General features: G+C 42.8%; 1 protein-coding gene across 3 annotated transcripts in view; it reads left to right on the forward strand.

Moving 5' to 3' along the window:
• SLC6A17 (solute carrier family 6 member 17) overlaps positions 1 to 13,124 on the forward strand; it is a 156,168-nt gene that overhangs the window by 63,909 nt on the left and 79,135 nt on the right. The window contains exon 1 of one of the 3 annotated variants that reach the window (XM_068269542.1): positions 3,607 to 3,628. The exons of the other annotated variants lie outside the window; for them this stretch is intronic. The gene's annotated coding sequence lies outside the window, so the exon portion shown is untranslated. Of the gene's footprint in view, positions 1 to 3,606; positions 3,629 to 13,124 lie in introns of those variants that run through there. 3 annotated transcript variants of the gene reach the window in all.

Raw genomic sequence — 13,124 nt, forward strand, 5'->3', positions numbered from 1 at the left:
GTCAATATAAAGCAACCATTAAAAAGAAAAAACAAAATCACATCCAAAATCGACTCGAACGGCTTGAAGAATCCCTGCAAGACAACTCCTTTTGGGAGACCTGGAAACAAATTGGCAAAAAACCCAAACAAAATAATCAGCATATCCAAAATGGCCAAGTCTGGCTACAATACTTCAAAGACCTATACAGAGACATTCCTATAAAAGAACTCAGCCCAGAACAAGTACAAATATTTAGCAAATTAAAGAACCTGGAGGAGAAGGTGAAAGATTTTCAAAACCCACTTGACACACCTTTCACACTGGAGGAAATAAAAGAGAAGATACAATCCATGAAAGGCAAAAAAGCTAGTGGTACAGATGGAATCCTATCAGAAATGATCAGATCTGGCACCCCAGAAATCCATGCTGCAATATGGAAACTATTCAACCTGGTCCTGTACGCCGGTTACTTCCCTGAAGTCTGGAATGAAGGACTCATAACTCCTATTTACAAGAGTGGAGATCGCTATGACCCAGCCAACTACAGAGGCATCTGTGTGAGCAGCACACTGGGAAAACTGTTCAACAGCATCCTGAATAAGAGAATCCTCACCTTTCTCACACAGCACAATGTTATCAGTAAGAGCCAAGCAGGTTTTATGCCAAACCATCGCACCACCGACCAAATCTACACCTTGCACACCCTTATCAAGCACCATGTACACAGACGAAGAAAGGGAAAAATATTTGCCTGCTTTGTGGACTTTAAAAAGGCTTTTGACTCAGTGTGGCATCCAGGTTTGTTCCTGAGACTCCTAGAGAGCGGAGTAGGAGGGAAAACATATGATGTCATAAAGAGCTCATACACTGGGAACAAGTGCAGTGTGAAAGTAAATGGGAAAAGAACACCTTTTTTCCTCCAGGGTCGGGGGGTAAGACAGGGTTGCAGCCTGAGTCCAACACTTTTCAACATATACATCAACAAATTAGCCTCAGCCCTAGAGGCTTCATCAGCACCAGGACTCACCCTGCATGACACAACAGTGAAATTCTTACTGTATGCAGATGACTTGTTACTGCTATCACCAACTAAAGAAGGTCTACAAGACAGCCTAGAAATCCTGGAGAAATTTAGCACAACATGGGCCCTCCCCATTAATCTAAAGAAAACCAAAACCATGGTGTTCCAGAGGAAAAACAGGTCAGCCCAGAGCCCATCCTTTATACTCAATGACTGTGAAATCAGCAGAACTGATAAATATACCTACCTTGGTCTGGAAATCAACCAATCAGGAAGCCTTAAGTCAGCCATGGAGGCCCTAAAAGCCAAAGCATGCCGAACGTTCTATGCCATCAGGAAAGAACTGTACCACCTCAAACCACCAGTAAAGGTCTGGCTGAAGGTTTTTGACAGTGTCATCACCCCAATCCTACTGTATGGAAGTGAAGTATGGGGCCCCACCACCTACCCAGACCAATCAAAATGGGAATCCAGCCCAACAGAAATATTCCACCTGGAGTTCTGCAAACACCTCCTCCAGGTCCATCGGAGTACCTCAAACAATGCCTGCCGAGCTGAGCTGGGGAGATTCCCATTACTGCTTGAGATACAGAAGAGAGTGTTGTCCTTCTGGGCCCACCTACAGAGCAGCAGCCCCGACTCACCCCACTACAAAGCCATGCTGCACAATGAAGACCAAGAAAAGCCGTGTGCACTGAAAGTCATGGTCAGCTCTATACTCCCTCCAACCCCCGACCCACAGGTCATAACAAAAGTCCAGATAAAACACACCACAGCTAAGAGCAAAGAAGACTATGTGGAAAAATGGAGGAGTGAAATAAAACAGTCACAAAAGCTAGCCATATACCAGTCTCTACAAAGAGAATATAAAATGGCCCCATACCTGGAAAAGCTGCAAAACTCTCAAGAGAGGAAAATCCTGAGTGTCTATAGATTGAGTGCTCATAACCTCGAAATAGAGTCTGGGAGACACAGACAGACGTACAAACCCAGGGAGGAGAGACTATGCCAACACTGTGAGCAGAAGACCCTTGAGGATGAAAGCCACTTCCTGCTGCACTGCCCCAAATATACTGCAACCAGGGACACTTACTTTAAGAAATTGTTGGAACTATTCCCAGACTTTTTCACACTGGAAGACGAGAGAAAAACATATATCCTACTAGGAGAAGAGGAATCCACAGTGACAATCGCTGCACACTATGTCACAGCATGCCACAGACTGAGAGGAGCATAACGGAACTGAAAACCTAAAAAATGTCCACAGACTGCTTAGCCATTTTCCCCCTACCCCACCCCCTCCCATGTCCCCTATTTGCCCTTGCTTTGGCAATACCTGTAATGAATCTTGGTCATGCCAATAAAGCTATCTTTGATTTGATTTGAGTTTTGCATTCTGCTATTCCTGGACATGGAATCTGGATTGAACCGTGAATCCCAATCAGAAAACCGATTGAGTTTTTTTCACGGTTCCTCCGTGACAGGTTCCTTTGTGAAAAATGTATTTCTGAGAATGGGAAAAAAATATTCTTGCATTGTGTTATGAATTACTAATGCAAGTACGTTTGGTTTCAGACAAGTGAAATTACATGTTGCTGGAAATGTTATCAATGCCCAGCAAACTTCTGTCAATCATGAACCAATTTGATATATCTCATATATGGACCTCAGATTTTCATATATATTTCATCACACCCAAAAAAAGGGAAAATGTTGCCTCTAAATGTGTACTATTAACCACTTAAGGACCAGGGGATTTTCCTATGATCGGTGCTGCGTGTGCTCTCCAGCCCGCAGCACAGATCAGGATTGAGCCAGGGCGACCAGACTCCCCCCCCCCTTTTTTTTCCCCACTAGGGGGATGTCCTGCTGGGAGGGTCTGATCGCCGCCGGCTATTTCTGCTTAGCGGGGGCTCCTCAAAGCCCTTCTCCGCAGCGATTTTTCTGCCTCGATCTGTTTTCCTCCCTCCCCTCCTTCCCCTGGGCGGCGCGCCGACCTGCGCCGCCTCTGATAGGCTTTAGCCTATCAGATGCCGGCAATCCCCGGCCAATCAGAGCAGCGCCGTATGATGTAAACACAGGGGATTTCTTCCCCGCGTGTTTACATTTAGCCTGCAAGCCGCGATCGGAGGCTCGCAGGCTGTTCACGGAGACACCCTCCGTGAACTGACATGGTAACACCACTTCGACCTGCCGACGCCTATCGGCGTTAGGTGGTCGTTAAGTGGTTAAAGAGGAACTGTAATAAAAATAATGTAATAAATAAAAATGCTTTTTTTTTTTGTATAATATTCGTTTATAAATGATTTACTCAGTGTTTTCCCATTGTACATTTTTCCTCCACCTTGATCTACATTTAGAAATGTATCACACGTGACGTGGCGACATTTTTATTTCTGCCAGGTGATTTCTGCAGAATGTTGCTTTACTGAGAGTTTTATGCACAGAGGGAAATACTGCTTGCCTGGCTGTTGGAAAAAGCTGTTATTTCCCACAATGCAATGAGGTTCACAAACTGTCAGGGCTGTGGTCCTGAAACCACACTGTGGGAGAGGTTTCACCACAATATCAGCCACACAGATGTCCCTGATGATCTATTTGAAAAAAGCGCAAATATTTTTCATGGTAAAGGGGTTATCGGGGACTGATAGAGATAAAGTTCAATCCTGGATTAAAGTTCCTCTTTAATACTTTTATTTTAAAACTCCGAAAGCGCACAATAAAAAAATTGCAACATAACCAAATCCTCACAGATGGGCTCTGCATTACAGGAACCCAATACAAATTAAAGTGTTAGACACCACCGCTGCCTTGAATTGCCAGCCTGCCCAATCTGACTAGTGAGAATTGTTTGCTAGCCAGGGAATTTATACTATTCAGACACCAGAATACTGTCCAAATTGCTTGCTGGTGGATTCTGCAGTTTTCTGTAGCACACATGTGAATTCCTATAGCCGTGCATGGCACAGCTACAAAGATTTGGGTGTGTACTCGTGTTAGTGCAAGTGGCGGCAGCATAGTGGTAACTGGCTATTAAAAATTCAGTTGTGTTAGTTCACACTACTGAATTTAGAAAGTATGGAAGAATGCCAGTAATGCAGCAGTCATTATACACTACTTGACGACTTTTCTTTGTTTAATGCTGACGTGATAAAACCTATATTTTTTATTCTTCCCCAGCAACATTAATGATGTCTTTCTATCGCTTAGTTCTTTCTCAGTTTGAAAAAGGGCTGACAAAAGGTACTCAGAGTTCCATGACCCCCAATGCTATAACGGGAAAAAAATATGCCTGTTTTTCACTTCAAATACCTTACTAGGTTGTAGAGAATGTTTTTTAAAGAACAGAGATTTCCAATTGTCTGACTGCTTTTGAAGTGAAAAGATCTCTGTATAAAGTCCCAGGTGCGTTTGTGGTGAACACACTAATCTCATATACCGTATATACTCGCAAGCAAGCCGACCCGCATGTAAGCCGACCCCCCCACTTTTACCCCCAAAAAAGGGAAAAAATGATTGACCCTCATGTAAGCCGGGGGTAGGAAACGCTGGCCGCGTGATCCCCCCAGTATGTCCCAGTATAGCTAGTATAGTGCCCAGTATAGGTAGGTAGTGCTCAGTATAGCTAGTAAAATGCCCCAGTATAGCTAGTATAGTGCTCAGTATAGCTAGTATAGTGCTCAGTATAGCTAGTATAGTGCTCAGTATAGCTAGTATAGTGCTCAGTATAGCCAGTATAGTGCTCAGTATAGCCAGTATAGTGCTCAGTATAGCCAGTATAGTGCTCAGTATAGCCAGTATAGTGCTCAGTATAGCCAGTATAGTGCTCAGTATAGCTAGTATAGTGCTCAGTATAGCTAGTATAGTGCTCAGTATAGCTAGTAAAGTGCCCCAGTTTAGCTAGTATAGTGCCCCATTATAGCTAGTATAGTGCCCCATTATAGCTAGTATAGTGCCCCATTATAGCTAGTATAGTGCCCCATTATAGCTAGTATAGTGCCCCATTATAGCTAGTATAGTGCCCCATTATAGCTAGTATAGTGCCCCATTATAGCTAGTATAGTGCCCCATTATAGCTAGTATAGTGCCCCAGTATGGGTGGGTAGGTGCTGTCCCTCCCCGCGGCTGCCGCTGCTATTACCTTAAGCGGCGCCGCTTCCTCTATCCCCGTCCTCCTCCGGTAAGTAACTCATTCACAGCAGCGCGCCTCTCGCTGCTGTGATGACGAGGAAACCATAGAGAGCGGCTTCCTGTAGCGGCGATGCCGTTACTATGGGAACCGCTCTCTATGGTTTCCTGCGTCATCACAGCAGCGAGAGGCGCGCTGCTGTGAATGAGTTACTTACCGGAGGAGGACGGGGATAGAGGAAGCGGCGCCGCTTAAGGTAATAGCAGCGGCAGCCGCGGGGGGAGCGGGGAGGGACAGCACCTATCCACCCATGACTCGCAAGCAAGCCGACCCCCCAACTTTTGGCCCACTTTTGGGGGGTCAAAAATTCGGCTTGCTTGCGAGTATATACGGTATACGGCGGTGTGAAAAAAGAATTAGCTTCTTCCTTGATTTCCCTTGTTATTGAATCTAGTTGGTTACAAAATGTGTGGTGTAGGTCATCATTACTTTGTATAGGTACTGCACAGCAGTGGATACCAGTGAAACCTTATTTTTTATCCTTTGTAGCAAGCATAAGAATATGGGATTCCAGAAAAGTCATGCTTCATTCAATATTTTCTCTTATCTCATCACTTCATTTTCACTTCAGAACTTTCGATTTAATAAACACCATTATCTATTTGACTTGAGCCTCATAGATATGATCAGCTACTGTCCCTGGAAATGATAATTAGTGATCATTTCAGGAATTATTGCGAACTGTACAGACAAACTTATTAGCTATCTGTTCTACTAAGGTGAACAGGGAGAATAAGCACAACATGCGACACTAAACAACATCTTGCATGGCTTCATTTTTAACTCTCACCGATCTTAATAAAGCAGCTATAATGTTCACTATCTATTGCATATACAATGAGATGCGAAAGTTTGGGCAACCTTGCTAATCGTCATGATTTTCCTGTATAAATCGTTGGTTGTTACGATAAAAAAAATTTTGTTAAATATATCATATATTCCAAACCATAAAAACAAATATAACATGCGCTGGTTAAAAGCAAAAGTTGTTTTGCTATTTATTAAAAAGTTTGAAGACACAATACAACACTATACCAACTGTGTACACAAATCACACATTCCTTTCACTAACCCACACAATAGAAGGGCCCTTCTACCTAATCAAAGTCCTGTAATAATATAGACTTCTCAAATTCTCTTATAAAAAATGTTTCTTCCTAAAGACTAGTGTTCGATATAGATCCTTCGTTCCTGGGTCTGATTATACGGTTTTCCTTAAAGGACTTCCGAGGGCAAATGTTCCCCCAAAAAATAAAAAAAGTTAGATACCTGTACAACTTTGGTGGACATGGAGGACGCCATCCGCGCCGTCCGTACCCTTCCGCCGGGTCCCCGCCTCTCAATATCCCCCCGAATGGCTCCCGACCCCACGGCCAGGGTCGGGCTCTGCTGCCTGTATAAAGATGGCCACCGGCGCTGGCCGTGGCTGCGCACTCCGCATGGCCGCTACTGCGGCTGCACAGCACTAGGGCCAACCCCCCGATCCACGCAACAGGCTGTTTCCTGTATCGTGGATCGGGGGGTTGGCCGTAGTGCTGCGCAGCCGCAGTAGCGGCCATGCGGAGTGCGCAGCCACGGCCAGCGCCGGCGGCCATCTTTATACAGGCAGCAGAGCCCGACCCTGGCTGTGGGGTCGGGAGCCATTTGGGGGGATATTAAGAGGCGGGGACCCAGCGGAACGGCACGGAGGGCGCGGACGGTGTCCTCCGTGTCCACCAAAGTTATACAGGTATCTAACTTTTTTATTTTTTGGGGGAACATTTGGTCTCGAAAGTCCTTTAAAGTTCCTTTCAAAATGGGCACCGCGATTATAACTTCAGGATCCAACCTATTCAGTCTATATTGGACATTTACCACATAAACTCACGTGGCCGTTGTTATAGGTGGTCAGCGGCAACCTTTCACAGAAATATGTTAGTATACTCGAATTCCTCCGCTCAGTCTTTCCCTGCTTATGCAGGGTGCCTGTTTTCGCAATGATTTGCCTGAGGCAGCAGTCTATATTTTACTGTAGGTAGCAGGTGTTTTTCTTGAAATGCTGTGTTGTTTTTCCTCCATGCATAACGCCCCTTGTTATGCCCAAATAACCCAATTTTAGTTTCAGCAGACCACAGCACCTTATTCCAAAATGAAGCTGGCTTGTCCAAATATACTTTAGCACACCTCAAGCGGCTCTGTTTGTGGCAGGTGCACACATTTTGGCGCTGTTGTCATTTTATTGATTCCAAAACCTTTAGAACTAATTATTGGAACTCAAATTGGCATGGTAAGCTCAGTGACCCCAACCTACATACACAGGTGAATCATATTATGAGAAACAGTATTTAAGGGGGTCAATTTTAAGTTTCCCTCCTCTTTTTTAATTTTCTCTGAAGAGTAGCAACATGGGGGTCTCAAAACAACTCTCAAATGACCTGAAGACAAAGATTATTCACCATCTTGGTTTAGGGCCTAGGTTCTCAACGTGTGGTACGCGTACCCCAGGGGGTACTTCTGATGGTTCCAGGGGGTACTCGGGCTTGATATACTTAACCAAGAATAACAAATTTAGAGTTTTAGAAAATGATAAATCTTATTTAACCAGCATCAAATTAGTATTTTAGCTGGTTAAAAGCAATAGTAAATGCTTGGAAATTGTTTAGAACCAATTATCATGTACTACAATTAAATATATATTTGTCAAGGGGTACTTGTGATAATTTTTACTATACTAGGGGGTACTTGGTGAGTACAGGGCTTTAAAAGGGGTACATACCAATAAAATGTTGAGAAACACTGGTTTAGGGAAAGGATACAGAAAGCTGTCTCAGAGATTTCAGCTGTCTGTTTCCACAGTTAGGAACATATTGAGGAAATGGAAGACCACAAACTCGGTTCAAGTTAAGGTTCGAAGTGGCAGACCAAGAAAAATCTCGGATAAACAGAAGGGATGAATGGTGAGAACAGTCAGTCGACCCACAGACCAGCACCAAAGACCTACAACATCACCTTGCTGCAGATGGAGTCACTGTGCATCGTCAACCATTCGGCGCACTTTACACAAGGAGATGCTGTATGCAGAGGAAGCCTTTTCTCTGCCCACAGCACAAACAGAGCCGCTTGATGAATGCTAAAGTATATTTGGACAAGCCAGCTTCAATTTGGAATAAGGTGCTGTGGTCTGCTGAAACTAAAATTGAGTTATTTGGGCATAACAAGGGGTGTTATGCATGGAGGAAAAACAACACAGCATTTCAAGAAATACACCTGCTGCCTACAGTAAAATGTGGTGGTGATTCCATCATGCTGTGGGGCTGTGTGGCCAGTGCAGGGACTGGGAATCTTGCCAAAGTTGAGGGACACATGGATTCCACTCAGTATCAGCATATTCTGGAGACCAATGTCCAGGAATCAGTGACAAAGCTGAAGCTGCGCCAGGGCTGGATCTTTCAACAAGACAACTCCCCTAAACACTGCTCAAAATCCACTAATCCACTACGGCATTCATGCAGAGGAACAAGTACAACGTTCTACAATGGTCATCTCAGTCCCCAGACCTAAATATGATTGAAAACCTGTAGTGTGAGTTAAAAAGAGCTGTCCATGCTCAAAAGCCATCAAACCTGAATGAACTGGAGATGTTTTGTAAAGAGGAATGGTCCAAAATACCTTCAACCAGAATATAGACTCTCATTGGAACCTACAGGAAGCATTTAGAGGTTGTAATTTCTGCAAAAGAAGGCTCTACTAAATATTGATTTCATTTATTTTTTGTGATGCATCCTACTGTATATATAAATCTTTTACCTTTTTGCCGTGACAGTTACACTTTAAAGTAAATTATTGCAATTATATATTTCATTTTTATTTATAAAAGCGATGTATTTAACATCGCTTTTTTAGCTTTTTTAGTGAGAGGGCTTTTCGGTATCTTTTAGCCCTTTATATTCCCTAGTGGTCACCATGCGCTGTCTGTGTACTCTGTTACCTTTCAGACTACATCTATACCTGAATAAAAGGATCCAAAAGCCAACTCCTATATTTATTTTATTTTTTTTAAGCTATTTGTATTTTCAAAACAATTCCTAAAACAGAGGGTTTAGACTTTTTTGTGAGAAACAAAATATGTTTAAAGTGTATAGATGAAGGTTGATTGTGATAATTATAGTTGAATGATACAGAGAAACAGAACCGCTATAGTAAACACAGCTGTTGGCATGAATGTAACAGATACAATTATAAGATGTTATTGAGAAATGAAGATACACAGCTGGATTATTGGCTGGTCCCCCTTGGCTCCTCTGATAATGAATGACTGTTCATTGCCTGGCAAGCATATCCACAACACCATACAGACAATGAGCTTGATTCATCAAGAGAAGCGCAAGCTCAGTGCACGCTATGTTGCGGTAATGCAGCTAGCGTGCGCTGGTAAGTTACTTGCTTGCCTTGTAACTGACGGTGGGTCCATTGGGTTTAATTGACGTCATTACAACGCTTTGATTGGCCCAAGAGGCTGCCTGTCAACTGGCAGTGGCCACACTCTGCCTGTACAGTAACAGAGACCTGCTCGGGCTCTGGCAGAAAAAAGCTGAGCCTGATTGAGTCCGCGCTACTGTGCTTTCACACGCTACTAATGGCTTGCACACGCGCTGTAGCCTGGACCTGACCGGACTTTTTCTAGCAGGGCTCAAGTGGGTCTGTGCTAGTGCACATGCTCGAGTTGTTGACAAGTGATCATTTGGGGGGTCCCAGCACTGGAACGGGCTGGTGAATGAGGATGGGGGAAGCCTGTTTAGGATCCAGAGGCTTTCCCCTCCTGTGGTGAGTACCCGTAGGGGCACTTTTTTTCTCCTACAGGTACACTTTATGTCTCAGCCCATTATTGGTTGGGATTACCTTGAAATAGCCTCATGTAGTATGTAAGATGTCAGTGCTATATAAGAATAAATGTTATTCTCTAGCTGATGTTGTTTTCTTACATAAGTAGTTCTACATCGATAGGATTAGATCCAACAGGGAAAAACATGAATAATAATAATCAACCAATGAAAATTAACAGCAATTAAATATAACATGTCCTATTGGTCAATTTTTTAAAGTGGTGACTTACATTTGCCTCAGTCAACATTGTGACTATGTATTTATAGTTGAAACATTATGTATTGGAGTCTCTTGTTGTTTGTGCATTAGTTGGCTGCCAAGTATTTTCAGCATCAGTACTATTGTCTTTTAATAGCTTGTTTTCCTTCCATTAAGTTTGCAGTACTTCAACTGTGTTGATTAAGAGTTAAGGTTAGGTGCCATTGGCTTTCCAAATGAGCTCTTACAGTGTGTGCTGTACATTATATTAGTAAGGGTTGAATTTTCACTAAGCAGTTTATTGCCAAAGAGGAGAATGATGGGGGTCTTCTGAGACCGAATTGTTGAGCACCTGACCTGCTATTACATCAAATGTGGTCAATAGAACCAGCCTGCTGACATTGTATAAAACATAGTTTTGATTGATTTGGGTATTTTTTTCTGTGGCTGGATGGATGTAAAGTAGGCTGTATGAAGTGGTTTCTTTGATAGTTAATCAAGGAACAGCATGTACAGTACTTTCTTTTGATTTTCGATAGGATGCAGAAACTATGTATCTATTTTTGTTCTAACTGAGAAATGTTTGTCTGGCTACCATTTGGTCATTAATTTTGATTTGGTGCATTGTTTGTTGATTTAAAATGGAGTATAGAGATTATTCCACTGTGTAAAATACAGATGATGCACCAGGTTTCAAAACAAAATTGTGTAATTTTGTCATTATTTGAGATGATTGTTAAGGTAATATCTCATAGAGTTTACATTTTACTCAGTTCAGAAGGTGGTGGGGGCTGTTAATGTTTATGCATGAAGTGCTTCACATACATTACTATCTTGTTTTCAACAAAGTGCTCTACCTTGGTGAAGTTGTTCTGGATCCACCACTGATTGATGGAAGCTCTTCTCCATGGAGCAAATTCCGGTAGAAAGCTGTGACTGGAGTTTTATCAGCATTTCTTTTATATGGACAAGGTTAATAAGACCAAGGGGGTAATTTCAGTAAGAGTTTTTAGTTTCACCTGTTATGGATCTCCATAGGTGTCCTGAGATAGCATGGGTGGATCACATCCGTTTCTTTGTTGAACAGAACAGATAATGCTAATTTCCTTAGCATTGCTTGCCAGCATTTGGGTGAAAGCTAGGTATACACACTAGACTTTAGTCTGCTAGAACAATTGTTTAGATATCTAGCTTGAGTGCAGGTGTCCAATGATGCTGTTGGTAATTCGTCATGTTGGATCCCCAATGGCCAAACTATTTTGTTCTTCTATGGTGGTTCCCACAGCTGTGCACGTCTTGCTCATCCTTCCTATCCCTCCATAGAAGAGAACAGGCTGTTGAGCAGTGTGTCTGTACAATGACTTCCCAGAATGTTCCCTGAAAGTTCTTTCTTCCTGGCTATTATTGAAAGTGTGTATGAAGCTTCACTGAGCAGCACAAGTGGTCATTGAGATGCAAATAATTCTGACTTACATACAAACTTAAACCAAACTATATACCTGGAAGGGAGATCCATAAAATGATATAGGATACAAAGTAAAGTGAGCAATGGCATGGTGTGAATCCTGTCCTCCTATTAATTTGTTGAGAAGTGCCATTTAAGAAGGTCTACTAGAAGATCTAGAGATAAGTTTATTAACCTTCTTAGTGGTAACCCAGAGTCAGGCTCGGCCCAGAAATCCGCAGCTCAGAGCGGTAACCCCAAACCTGACTTGTGGTAGCTGCCAAGAGTTGAAGGCAGAGCATTGACCGCAGTGGGCTTTGTAACTCACCTTCCCCGGGATCCAGATGCTGGCAGCCATTCTTCTTCTTCTAGTCCTTGGAGGTTCTGGATCCCACTGGTAAGTTTGCCATCTGTTGTCATGATGACAACTCGCTATCTCATTATAGGGGTACAGAGCCACCTGGCGGATGAAGAGATAACTGCAGTGCTGGATTCAGTGGAGGTGAGGAATGTGCTGGGCTACCACAAATCGGACCTGGGGTTGGGGACCACAGATTTTGGACTGCAAAATGTTATGTGAAATAACTTTACTGTGTATTTATAAATAGTGATGGTCATGTCTTGGAGAACTCCTGGAGAAGCATGTGATCAGTTTGGTCAGGTGATAGATATGCAAGTCTCTGATTTGCTAGTCATGATCATGTGCTAAAGCAGGACATGATCACAGCAAATCAGAGCTTTGCAAATCTATCAGCTGATCAAACAAATCACATGCTTCTCCATGAGATCTCCTAGACATGATCATTACTATTTATAAACCTTTTCTGGTTTCTCACAATTATTGTAGAATGATGTATACTAGCACTGGGCCAATTAGTTATAATTTCTATGTATAAAGCACCTTAATAAATAGCTCATTATGCGTTCCTATGTATAATATCACATTTATTTCTAAGATGGTTTTAATGATGATGATAAACAACCGTTTGGTGTGGAGAAACGTGGAGCAAATATTCTTTGCATCAGTGTTCAAGGATTTACACAAAAGCATACTTTATTGGGATCAGTACAACCAGGGGTGTAAGTAAACATTATGGGGTCCCTGGCAAAAAAATGAGGTCTCCCTATCATTTAAAAAAAATCATCCCCCATAGTGCCCCCCACCATCAGGAGGCCTATCTTCCAGTGCAGCTACTTCCTCTACCCATGACAAGGGTGATAAATAACAATGCTGCTCTGTATTAGAAGACAGGATATGATGTTGGGGTCCCCAACAGCTCTAAGCCCCCACAACTGCATGGGCAGCTTTCCCTATTGTTACAACTTTGATTTCAACCTATATACATAATACAAGGAACATTGGCTGAATACGTTTCCGGAGGTGAATTTGCTTTATGAGGTTCAGAATGAAGTCTAAGAAGTGCTTC

Source organism: Hyperolius riggenbachi, chromosome 2 (genome assembly GCF_040937935.1).
Source record: "Hyperolius riggenbachi isolate aHypRig1 chromosome 2, aHypRig1.pri, whole genome shotgun sequence".
Lineage (NCBI taxonomy): Eukaryota > Metazoa > Chordata > Amphibia > Anura > Hyperoliidae > Hyperolius > Hyperolius riggenbachi.